Source organism: Chrysemys picta, chromosome 8 (assembly GCF_011386835.1).
Source record: "Chrysemys picta bellii isolate R12L10 chromosome 8, ASM1138683v2, whole genome shotgun sequence".
In the NCBI taxonomy this organism is placed as follows: Eukaryota; Metazoa; Chordata; order Testudines; family Emydidae; genus Chrysemys; species Chrysemys picta.
In genome coordinates, this window is record NC_088798.1 from 58,637,927 (window position 1) to 58,650,716 (window position 12,790).

The 12,790-nt window shown below is 49.3% G+C and overlaps 1 long non-coding RNA gene across 1 annotated transcript in view; it reads left to right on the forward strand.

The window, feature by feature from the left end:
* Positions 1-1,007: 1,007 nt before the first annotated feature.
* Positions 1,008-12,790, forward strand: part of LOC122173808 (uncharacterized) — a 29,688-nt gene continuing 17,905 nt past the window's right edge. The window contains exons 1-3 of the long non-coding RNA XR_010589786.1: positions 1,008-1,725; positions 6,182-6,605; positions 8,485-8,599. This is a non-coding gene — a long non-coding RNA (uncharacterized LOC122173808). The remainder of the gene's footprint in view (positions 1,726-6,181; positions 6,606-8,484; positions 8,600-12,790) is intronic.

The window sequence follows — 12,790 nt, forward strand, 5'->3', positions numbered from 1 at the left end:
TGGCCCTTGGAGGCCACAGTATTGATTGATTGATTTAGACATAACCCCAGCTGAATTAATCTAGTGCTGTGCATGATGAGTGGTGGGATGTGATTACAGCCTTAGCTAGCATATGGTGTTAGGCACATAGGAGATTTTCCAAAGTACTGAGTGTCAATGGGACTTTTCCACTTAATCCTTAAGGAATGTTTGAAAACATCTCCCTGGGCAATTGCCATAGTGGGTGTGAGCAGAAGTCCATCTCCAGTAGCCAGTTCCCAGTACTGAATGCTACAGAGAGTAGGTTCCGTAGTTGGGAATTTGAAAAACCTGCTTATCGGAGATAAAACTGCAGGTGCTTGATGCGGATTTATATGCTTCCACAGATTGGGGTTTTACATTCAATGATTGTCTGATTTTGGTGCTAACAACATTCCCTGTGGCAGTAGATTTAAAACTGTGTCTTGTAAGAAAATAGTCAGAGGGAGAGTAGTCTGAATTGGGTTATGAGGCCTCTGGGGTCTCACCTCATCCCATTGAACTCAGTGGTGCCAGCCATGAGTCTGTCCCAAACCCTTGGGAGGGGGCTGGGCATCCACTAGGGGGTTTCCTCTAGCTTCTCCTGCCCAATTTGCCCGACACCCAGGGCCCAACATAGCTGGTAACTCATCCACCTGCAGCAGGTGATGCCCTGCAAGGGCAGCTAATGGCTCTTGTCTCAGACCTTCCCAGAGGTATTGAACACCGAGTGACTAGCACCCTGCATGTGACCTCAGTGGTGAGCTTCCCTCTGACTGGATGAAATAGGTAGTTGAATACTATATAAGGCTCCCCCTAGCTAGAACTTTAAGCTCAGGATGAGCTGGAAGCACACTCCCATCGTGCTTTGCAAGTCTATGCTAATTAGTGGTTCAGTGGTTCAGCAAGAGACACGAGAGAGCCAAGACCGTACAACGTTCAGGATTTATGCTTTCAAATGCCTTTATACAATCACATGCCCATAGACAAACAAAATCCCAATGTGCATTGCAAAGGTATGTTAATGAGATGTTCAGCGTTGAAACAGGAGATGGGACGTGAGTGAGCCAAGACAGTACAACGTTCAGGCTTTGTTCTTTCCTCCACGTACACAGTCCTCTCGTCGCAACAAGCCCTTGTAACGATCACAACCTTCCTAAAAGTACTGTAGAAGTTACCAAGTTTCCAGACAGCACCCTGTACAGTACCTATGCTACTATCATACCACAGCACCCTCTTTGGGAAACCACCTGTTATAATAACCCCTTGTCACGTGTTTTGAAGATAGCAAAATTCAACAGGAATGCCATAACCTGCGTGCTCCCTTAAAGTCCATATCATCTTTCTAGCTATGTGCATAACTTAGTGCACATGCTTTTCTTCGTTTGGTTCTCATAACTTGCTTGGGAACTGAGATAATTTCCTCTGTGTTTGGGAGACTAATTATTCTTTCACTCCTGGTGCAGCGTCGGTTTCTATTAGTGGTGCTCTCTGTGCACACCCAAGAAAGAGAGAGTTGGGTTATTTGTACCCTGCCCTTCCTCTGCTTCCCCTCTGCCCCCCCGGCACTGGTCACAATCTGACTCAGACTAACACCCCCCTGGGCCTGCCTGCTCCGAGGAGCTCCTGTCTGTCTGCTTGTCCCATACTGCACGCTATCCCAGCGCAGGCTGCTGCAGACGCCAGGTGATATATGCTCTGGAGGAGACCCCAGCAGAAATGCAGCATGTGAGTGTCGTGGGAGGTGATCAGTGACTCTACTAGTAAAAGTGTGTGAGGGACATGGGGGGAGATCGAGGGTCAGTGAGACTAGTGCTGAAACCTTCTTTGAAAATGTTTTCCTCTTAGCAGCTGCCATAGTGGGTGAGAGCAGGGGTCCATGTAGTCTGGTATCCTGTGTCAGGCGCTTCCCAGTACTGAATGCTACAGAGGGGAAATGGAAGGAGCCCCATAGCGGGGAATCTGAATAAACCTGTCTGACAGGATATGTCTATGCAGCAATTCACAACCCGGAGCTGGCCCGTACCAGCTAACTCGGGCTCGCAGGATCCGCTGGCTGCTGAGCTGTTTGATTGGGGGTAGACTAAACTTCCGGGCTCAAGCCTCAGCCCAGGTTCTGGGACCGTCCCACCTCGCAGGGTCCTAGAGCCCGGTGTTTAGTGAAGCCCGGAAGTCCACACAGCAATGAAGCAGCCCTGCAGCGTTAGCCTGGGAAGCCTGTAGGGTGACCAGATGTCCCTATTTTATAGGGACAGTCCTGAAATTTGGGGCTTTTTCACTTATAGGTGCCTATTACCCCCCACCCCCGTCCCGATTTTTCACACTTGATGTCTGGTCACCCTAGAAGCCTGAGTCTCAGAGAAAGGGTGCTTCTAACCCCTTGGAATTGCTGGTTGGTTTGTGTCTTGAAGCATGTGAATTTACAGTCCTTCCAAACTGATGGCGTTAGTACAGTATATATATTTTTTAAATTGAAAGTACTAGTGAATGTAGTGGTGACTGTTATGATTGCCCATACAAACAGATAAATGCTTAGTTTGTGTGCTGGTACTGTTTGACTGTAGCAATAGTGTCCCAGACTAATGTTGTGCTGTATATAAATAAAAAGTTGTCTCCTATGGCCTTGGATAAAAAGAATCAGAGGGAAAATAATCTGAATTGGATTATGAGGACCATACATGGCATTAGCTACACTTCATCCCATTGAGCTCAGCAACAAGTCTGTCCCAAACCCTTGGGAGGTGAGCATCTTCCAGGGGAGAAAGACCCTCTCTTCCCTCAGCTTCTCAGGCATATGTCCAAGCCAGGGCCCAGCCTTACTAATAAACTCATCCATCTGTATCAGCTGATACCCACAGGGCAGCTATTGGCTCTCAGACCTTCCACAAAGTATTGAGCATGAATGATAAATACCCAGCATGTGACCGTAGTGATGAACTTCCCAGTGAGCCAGCAGCAAAGGCAGTACACGAGGCTGCAGCATTTGTATCATTTTAGGTCAGGGTGAGTTGGGGGCATCATTCTAGTATGCATTGCAATTATATGCTAATTAGGAATCCTGTCTCTTCCCCCTCTCTTACCATGCCCACCCATAGGGTATATAGCACATGTTTTCCTTTCACACTGGGTCAGCAGGGTGCATGGATCAGCATTTACATCACACTCCCCATCAGTACCCAACCCAAGCTGGGAAAGCTAATGATCTAACCAGTGGACCAAATTCGGTGATGAATCCTGGTCACGTGCCACCTGAGGCACGTTGTTGCGCATACGCTAAGAAGAAGTGAGTCAGTTCTACTGGCAGATGCAGAGTGTTGTGGGGCCAAAGTTCTGTTTCCAATACACCAGGCAGCTGATGGTACAACTGATGGTGCCCTAAAAAACTGAGAAGCAGCCCACCAATAACAGACTGTCTCCACTCTGACTAAAACTCCCTGCCTAAACGTGTAAGGGTATGTCTACACTACCCGCCGTATCGGTGGGCAACGATCGATCCGACGGGGATCGATTTATCGCATCTAGACTAGACACAATAAATCAGTGGTTCTCAAACTTTTGTACTGGTGACCCCTTTCACATAGCAAGCCTCCGAATGTGACCCCTCATAAATTAAAAATACTTTTTAATATATTTAACACCGTTATAAATGCTGGAGGGGAAGCGGGGTTTGGGGTGGAGGCTGGCAGCTCGCGACCCCCCATGCAATAACCTCGTGCAACCCCCTGAGGGGTCCCGACCCCCAGGTTGAGAATCCCTGCGATAAATCAACCCCCGAGCCCTCTCCTGTCGACTCCTGTACTCCAGCACCGCGAGAGGCGCAGGCAGAGTTGATGGGATAGCGGCAGCAGTCGACCCACCACGGTGAAGACACTATGGTAAGTCATTCTAAGTACGTCGACTTCAGCTACGTTATTCACATAACTGAAGTTGCGTAACTTAGATCAATTCCCCCCCCCCCAGTGTAGACCAGGGCCTAAATCACTGTCTAGCTGTTGAGATCCATACTGAAGATATCTGCTGTGGGAGAAGCAGTTGACACCATTAAGCATGTGGCTGCTAGGACCCTGGTGCCTGGTATCAGGTCAAGGCAAGAAGTATTCTGGGTAAAGGGCCTTCATTTCACCCTGAGGCACTCTTTCTGCAAAGTACCTCTGTTTGAAAAGGTACTTTGCCCCTTTGCAACCCATGTCATTGCTTCGGGGGGATGCATCTGCCGGAAGTATTCTAATTAGCAGTTTAATGCTTTATTTGCAATTCTAAATCTGCCTTCTCCTCCCTCTCAGCTGGAGCAGAGATTTGCTTCTGTGAGTGGTGGGTGGTACAGCTGACCCCTAGGCAGTTATGCCTCACCCCCATGCGGAAAGCGCACTCAAGTTCTTCAGAAACAAAACCATCTGTACTCCTTTCCACATTAAGCATCATTCAGCTACTGCTGGCCTTTTAGACAAGGCTGCGAGCGTGTTTATTAGCAATGGGTTTGGATTTGATCTCTCCCCTCTACCAAGCTTTTAAAAAGTCTGCCCCTGGGTTTGGACTTCACAGGTTGGGCCCATAGACAGGGCCGGCTCCAGGGTTTTGGCCGCCCCAAGCAGCCAAAAAAAAAAAAAAAAAAAGCCGCGATCGCGATCTGCGGCGGCAATTCAGCGGGAGGTCCTTTGCTCCCAACGGGAGTGAGGGACCGTCCGCCGAATTGCCGCCGAATACCTGGACGTGCCGTCCCTCTCCGGAGCAGCCGCCCCAAGCACCTGCTTGCTAGGCTGGTGCCTGGAGCCAGCCCTGCCCATAGATACTAATCCTTAGAATAGACGATGGTGTAAAGGATTTGTGGGCATGAGTTTTGGACAAATGCATTATTGAGAGCAATGCAGGCCTTCTTAAATGAGCACTAATAAACCCTTTATCCCTCCCCATTGCATGGAGGTCGCATTTTAATAGAAAAAACTATTATGAACGCTCAACAGCTTGTCTCACTCACCAGTAGAAGTTGGCTTGATAACAGATATTACCTTACCCACCTTGTCCCTCATGTAGGTACTAAGCAAAGCAGGAAAGCATCAGTGAAGACTAGAGCGGCCAGCAAGCATCCCTCTTCATTGGCTGCTTCAGGTAGCGCTTAGATCTTCCTAGCAGAGAGGCAAGTGACTGAAATAGGTCATCCGAGTCTCTATGTAAAAATCCAGCTGGAGTTTCTTGGGTTGTTCTTTGCTGCCCACAACTCCCACCTTTACCCAAAAACCACAGAGGGAGCCTGATCCTGAGCTGGTGTAAATTGGCATAGCTCCATTGGTTTAAATGGACCTCCATTGCTCTACCCCAGCTGAGGATCTGGCCCGTAAGAGATAGGGATGCAGTCCCAGAAACCCACAGTGTTTTCCGAGGGCAGGATACTGAAAGGCATGAAATCTAATATCAAAACCTAACAACAGTGGGGGAATAGAGATTCTTTGGGATTCCAGGATGAAAGTGAAATTGAACCTCCCAAATCCAGGGATTAGGGTTCCTTAATTCTTCGTTCGGTGCAAATCAAAGGATTAGTGTCGTGGGAAGGGGCAGGGTTCGCACATCTGGGCCTCACTATTTTACACAAGCAAGTAGGGACTCCGCCTTCCTGACAAATAGTTTAAAAAAATTCACTAACGTCCCCAATAAATTCCTCTTCCTCTGTCTGGCCACAAGGTGTCTCCTACACTTGGAGCAGAGCTCAGCTGCGCGCTGCGTCCATGGGAATGGCACAGCTTGTGGAAAAGCATGTGCAAACAGAGAGAGAGAATGAAAGCCCTTTGCCCTTCGCAGGCACATAGAAAATCCCCTCCAAATAAGAGCTTGGTCTGCCCTCCCATCAACACTTCAACGTCGGAAATACTTTTATTTTTAAAAATGCTTCTGCTTGGTTGTTTCACCAGCTGCCACTGACTTGATATTGTCCATCCTGAAGTCAGAGAGGAACTGAGGCAGCTGCTTAGAGAGAGAGCCAGGATGCCACGGGCAAAGAGATCCGTTCCAGAGGGAGAGCTTTCTGAGGCAAGAGAAGCCTGTGTTAAATCAGGACAGCTTCCCATGCATCCGTTCCCAAATGGGACCAATAATCGGAACCAGGTCTGTGACCTGTTGGTGAACAGTGCATGGGTCGCAAAGTGCCAGCTCTCCCCTTGGGAATCCTCTAACTGTGTGTTTGTTTGTGCAGGAGTGGAGGCAAGGAAAGCTACCTGGGTTAAGATGGATACGATCTTTCAATCCAGCTCTGATTGCTCAATATTGCTCAAGAAATGGAAACTCTTCAAGGTGATTCTTCTCAGGATTGCTGGTAGGAGTGAGTGACCTTGGGCAGCAGCACTGGAGAGACCCAGCTGTTCATTTCTGTGTCATGCTGTATCTATGGCCTCCTCAGGTGCAGAATCTGACCGCCTGGCCTCTTGCACATGCAGAGAACAGTGCTACAGCACCACATCCGCAGACAGCTCCACTGGCTCCCTCTTCGCTGCAGGCTCCATTTCAGGAATTACGTGGAGGCCAGATTGGGCTGGATCGATGCTTGGAGGGTTCATGCTCAGATCTACCCTTCCCCACTGTCTCTCCTTTCTTCAGACCCTGCCAAGGGCTCTCCACAGGTGAGGGGATCTGCAAAAGAGGCAGGAGAAAGTGTGTGTGTGTGGGGGAGGGGGGGATGCGTATTGTCTCTATCACTCCAGCACCCTTTGGAAACAGGCAGCAGAGGAATGTTAATACAGTCTATGGCAGCCCTGCTTTAAGTCAGCAAACAGCTCACTGATAGGGAGCCAGGACAGAGCTTCAGGGGGCTGAGAGCTAATAGAGGGAACTGGGTCTTGACCTGGTGGCCCCATATCCTGGTGGATCTATGGTGATCTGTGGGCCAGAATCCTGCTTTCTTCTGTGTGTGGAGAAAGCCCCACCTCCTAGCCTTCCTAGTGGTAGACTCCAGAGGGAGCTCTGCAAGGGGGCCCCCTACATGGGTATCTGGCAGAGGGGCACAATCCAGCCCTTTACCTTTTATACTGGCCAAGAGGAGGCCACACAGAACTCAGGGAAGGGCAAGGGGAGGGCTCCATGACCAGAGGAGTCTCTGTCATCAGGTTGCTCTGTAAGCAGGGACATGTGTGGTGCGGTGGTGGCACAGTCAGCAGAGCGGAGGGCCAGTGAGAGAGAGGGTCCAGGCATGTCTCCTCGCACGAACTGGAATGCTGCAAAAATTATACCTGGCGGTGCCTGTCAGGTCTCACACACTTGCTTGGGCGCTGGGAGTTTCTGAAACTGTTTAGAGAGACCCCTCAATTTCTAGTTCAGCTGTGTTGAGGGTTGTCGTTGGCCAGATTGCAGGGCTGAGCTTTTCAAAGCTGCCTAAGAGACTTGGATGCCCAGGTCCCATTACTATGAATGTGGGTCAGGTGTCTGAATCCCCGCAGCTGGCTTTGCAAAACCTCAGCCTTTCAGTTTCACATAAGCTTGTTTTTCTGGGAGGATTCTGGGAGTGCAAGCGTTGATGTGCCAGATCCCTGGAGTCTTGGTTTCCTGTCTCCAAGAATGGCCAATATGTGAGGCTTCAGTGGAAAGTGGCAAAAGACAAAAAAAAGAAAAAGAAAAAAAAGAAATGAGTGCACCTTGCCAAATGTGCAGTGATGTGTTGGAGGGAGTCTCCATTGACCCTTATGGTGACGGAGTGAGGTCCTGAAGCATGTGATTGGATTGCAATTAGCATAAGTACAAATGCTATTTATTGGTCAGACAGTTATCCAGCCACAGTAATGATAATAAAAATAGCCTGGATTCCCCTCTCCCCCACCTAGATCTGCATGCAGAACTCCCCACACCTGTGCAGATTGGGCATCGGACACCATCCCCTCCCCCTGAGGATCCCAGCGAGGTGCCATGGAAAGTGGGGCAGGCTAGAGGGAGGGGTTGGGAATGTGCAGGGAGGCATGTCATATCCCCTCCTCATATCCCAGATACCCTGAAGAAGACAATGCAGCCTGGGGCTGTGTTATTTTTTCTGGGTCCAGATGGCGGTGGGGTCAGAGCCCATGCAGAAGCACAGGGCCTCTGCGCAGATGACTCCGCCATCCCATGGATCCTGAGCATCTGCCAGATTTGGGAACTGGTGAAGAAACCCCATCCCCAGCTAGAAGCAAGGGGAAGAGCTCCATTACTAAGGCTCTTTGTGGAGATTTCCTCTCACACAGCCCTTTCCTGCTTGCTGCGCTGCAGGAAAAGGGGACCCAGGCCAGTGCGTTGCATCTCTCTACAGCACCTTCAATCCTAGCCTCTCAAACCCTTTTGTCAACATGGATGAAGCTACCATCCCAGCACCGCTATGAGGTAGGGGAGCTTCATTACTCCCTCTGGGCAGGTCACAGAAGGTAACTGACTGGCCCAAGGTGACACAGCAAATCTGTAGGAAAAGCTTGAATCGATCCCAGGTCTCTTGACTACCAGTCGTGTGCCTTAACGTCAAACCCATCCTTCCTATCCCAGACAGCATTTTCCTCTATGATCTTCCCCTGCGGCGGCGAATCCAACCAGTTGACTGCACAATGGATTGCCTGTGATTTGTCAGCCGACAATTTCAACTATCAAGTGAAGGTTACTGGTAAGTCCATGGAACAGCATTATTATTAGTTACATAACAGTCGCTCCCACAGATCACACCTGAGAACAGGACCTGGCAGAGATAGGCACCTTTAAACCTATCGTGAGAGTTAATTCCTGCTCCAGAGGAGTTTAAAATCTAAATAGAAAAGAGAAACAATGGAAGTATCATTAGCCCCATTTTACAGATGGAGAACTGAGACCCAGAAAGACATAATAACTTGCCCAAGGTCATACAGGGAGTCTGTGGCTGAACTGGGAAGTAAAACCAGATTTCATGAGTGTTAATCACAAGACCAGCCTTCCTCACGAGAGCCACCTTTGAATAACAGCTGGGTGGGAGGGAATGATTATATGTGTCATCCTTACCGGGGCATGGATTAGGGACTGGCAATCTCTCTGCCTAGCCTCCTCTGGGTTCTGTTTCTGTCCCCAGGGCATCGACTGAATAACTGAAACATTGTGCCAAGGCCTTTGGATGTCTGAGTCTATGGAGAGTTGGATAATATAATAGGAGAATTTGCTGATTGGGGTCGGAGGAATAAAGCAGATTTTTTCACAAGCAGAGCAGGTGAATAATAGTGAAATCACCTATTAGGTGCTTAGAGTGGAGTGAGGATAGAGAGAGCATAAACCCATGGACCCAGCTCAGTGGAGATGCCATAGGTGTGCTGTATTGAGGACTGCATTGGAACTGCAAGTAATCGCTATAAGAGTGTGTGTGGGATGGTGTTCCTGGTCCTGCTTGCAGGCAGGGGGCTCTGTAGGGAAGCAGGAGATCAGAGTCAGTCAGAAGCCAGCCAATCTAGAGTAAGGTGGGGTGAGTTGTGCCTCTTGGTTTTAGGGAGCAGCCTGCTTTTTCTCTCTCTGTTTTGGGGTTCATGTGTGATATTGTTCTGAATTCTAAGACATAAAGGAATGTTATGTTGCTACCTTCCAGCATGAGTACTTTATATTTTTATATAACTTCTCTGTGTGTAGGCTGTGCACATAACAAGAGGCTTGCACCAGGGCTGGATTAGGTGTTAAGACCCCAATGCACCCCTTTACTGAGTGGTTTCCTCCCAGCCAAAGCTGTTGCGATAGGGCATTGTGATATTCAAGCTGTGATTCTTGCTTTGGCCCCAAAGTTATTTTAAGACTTATAAGGTTTTTATATCTTGCAAGATTTCCACAGCCTCGCTAATTTGGAACTGCTCCTTTTAAAAAATGGGCTAAGTGATGGCCCCATCTCTGTCCATTCAGCTCCCTGCAATGCCTCCAGTGTGGCCTGCAGCTTCAGGAGGTCACTCATTTTCCTAGCTTAATGATCTGTTGCAGAAAACAAGCCTCCATTATGTGCTGACTTAGAACATGAATATTAATAATCCCCAGCGGTTGTTTGGTGCCATCCATCACCCAGGTTTGGAGGGCTCATCCAGAGCTGCTGGGTATGTGGGGAACTCCTTGATGGAGCCATGACGCATCCATGGACTCTGCTCAGTGAAGCTCTGCTCCAGGTGTCGAGCTTAGAAGTCCTGGTGGAGCAGTTCTTGCTCTTTCCCAGCCCTGCTCCTGACAGGAGAGGGAGCCAGTAACAGAGTGCAGGCACCCATGCTTTGTGAGCAGTTCCTTGCTGCTAGCAGAGGCAATCCCAGCTGCAGGAGGAAGACACTTAATGTATGTCTACACTGCAGTAAAAGACCTGCAACCCGGCTGTGCCAGGCCTCGGCCAGCTGACTGCTGGGTAAGAGACTGCTGGGCTTACATCGTTACATTTCCCCACAAATAGGTGGAAGGTGCAGGATATTTCATATCTGATCTCTAGTGAATCCTGGATGGTACAGGCGGCCAGTGAGCTTTGAATGAGAGGCAGGCAAAACTGACACATCAAGATAATTTCAGAGCCAGTTTCCAGCAATATGTCAAGACCATAATGTATGTGATTGAAAACAGTGTAGGGGCTGCTTACCCTGCCTGCCCTGAGCGACCGGATACTGCCTTTACTGGAAATCTCAGGAGCTGGAACATAGCCCTAGATTCATCACAAAATCCCAGGGAGTCGAAGGCTTCTGGGAGTGAAAAACAACAACATTGTTATGTTATTTCTTCAAAGGACATACTTATAGCTACGTAGTGGGTAGGATATATAAACTACTCACTGATCAGCATTAATTACAAAGCAAAACAAATGAGAACCAAGCAAGATTAAATTCCACTTCATTTGATATTTCCCATGTTGAAGGCTTCCGTGCATCTCCTTAGTTTCAAAGCCTGACAGAGATAATTCAACACGGAAGTGGTAATTGATACAACATTGACGCCCAGGAGAGGATTATCCACGTGTCCAAGAACTTGTCTGGTGGAGCTTCACATGTAAGTGTACAAATAACACGGCCTGCTTGTGAGAAAGCATGGGGGCTAATTAAGGCCCTTGGTAGCCTCACACCTGCATCGGGGGCAGGCCAGCCCTGTTAGTGGAAGAGACCTTCCATTGTTTTATCTTTGCCGGAGATCTGCTGCACATACTGTACAACCAGGCTCCAAATGTGAAGAGCAAAGTGGGGCTCTTGGTGTGCTGGGTGTTTGTATAGCAGTGCGGAGGATGCCATTATATTAAAGCTTCCAGTGGCTTCTGGGAAGTGCTGGGCTCTTGGCTTGGGAACTTTGTCATTTTCTGCCCAGTGAACCATGTCCTCTAAACGTAGGCACCAGGCTGGATGCCATGTGGAGTAGCCAAGAGGGAGGAACTAGAGCTGGAAGCATGTAACTCCTACGGACACAAATTAGCCTTCATGTCCACAGAGGACTGTGCTGTTAGGACATTAATTCAGACCCAGCCGGTAGGTCATTTGGGGCCTAACTTTCAGAGATGATGAGTCCAGAATTCCAGCCAAAGTCAATGGGAGCTGCAGGTGTTCAGCAGCTCTGGAAATCTGGCACTTAGAGTTCTGCATCCATTTTGCTGTCTGTGGTGTGGCACCTTCACTTAATGGCATGACACTTGCAATTGGAATAGAGCAACATCATTGTTGTAGATTGTGCGTGAAGGGTTAATTTGTATAAGGCTGCAGCTGCCACATGCAGTGTTTAAGCTCTAGAAAAGAAAGCATTTTCTCCAGGGGATGAAAACTGCACTGTGGCTTGCACCACATTTGCCAACTGCCCCCGTGATCCTGTCATTGCGGGCAGAGCTGGCTTTGCCAAGCCAAAGCAGCAGGTGCCAGCTCAAATCTGGGAGTGGTGTAAGGGGGAAAGTGGCCATATCTCTGTCACACCCCTGGAGTGCTCAGCTTTAAATCAAAGGGAGTTTGAGGAAATCCAGAGCCACCTGGGAGTGCTGGAAGAATTCAAAGCAGGAAGAGGTGGCCCGGTAGGGTTACAGGTTTTCAATGGCAGCTGGCTTTTCTGAACAGCGCAATAGGCTGCTGTGCTGAGCATGGTTTTGGTGCACACGCTGGACACCAGAAAAAAATGCAGGCCATGTAATACCCCCTTGGGTGCCACACCTTCCTGCTGCCCATTTGGGTGTAGATCACTCAGGCTTGGATGAGGTGCTGGGGCAGTGCCACAGAAACCAACGGAGTTGTGCCCTCTTGTGCTGATATGGCCCTCATGAGTGAGGCTGTGGTAAGCACCCAGAGAAGTCCGGCCACCATCCAGAGGACTTTGGTGACTGGTTAAGACTGCTGTAGTGCCTGCCGCACTGGCTGGTAGGCAGCAGGCTGGACATCTCTGCAGCACTGACTGGGTTAAGTACAGAGTGTTTCACATTCGCCAGAGAGGCTGACGTGCACCCGGACAGGTTTTTTCCCCATTCTCCACCTTATCCCTGAAGAAAGCATCCTGCTCATCTGGATTGTAAGGTCTTGACTGCTCTCCCCACCCTGACTCACCTGACTTCAGCGTGGGCATGAATGCTGCAGGTGGCTCAGCCGATGCCCCACTGCGCCTGGCTCATGGACTGGACCCTTTCCTTTCTGACAGCCTTGAGCTTCCCACAGACGAGCAGAAGGTGGGAACGCAGCACAGACAGCACCAAGACACACTTCCTTGGCAGTTTCACAGCTCTTGGATTGTGAGATTAGCAGCTGTGCTACTGCAGCTGGCTCCGGAGCTAGGGGTTGTGACAGCTACACAGCTGTTCTCTGAGGGGTGTGTGTGCACGGAGAGGTGGGGAAAGCCAGACCAGCAGGGGGTGTTGCTGTGCCAG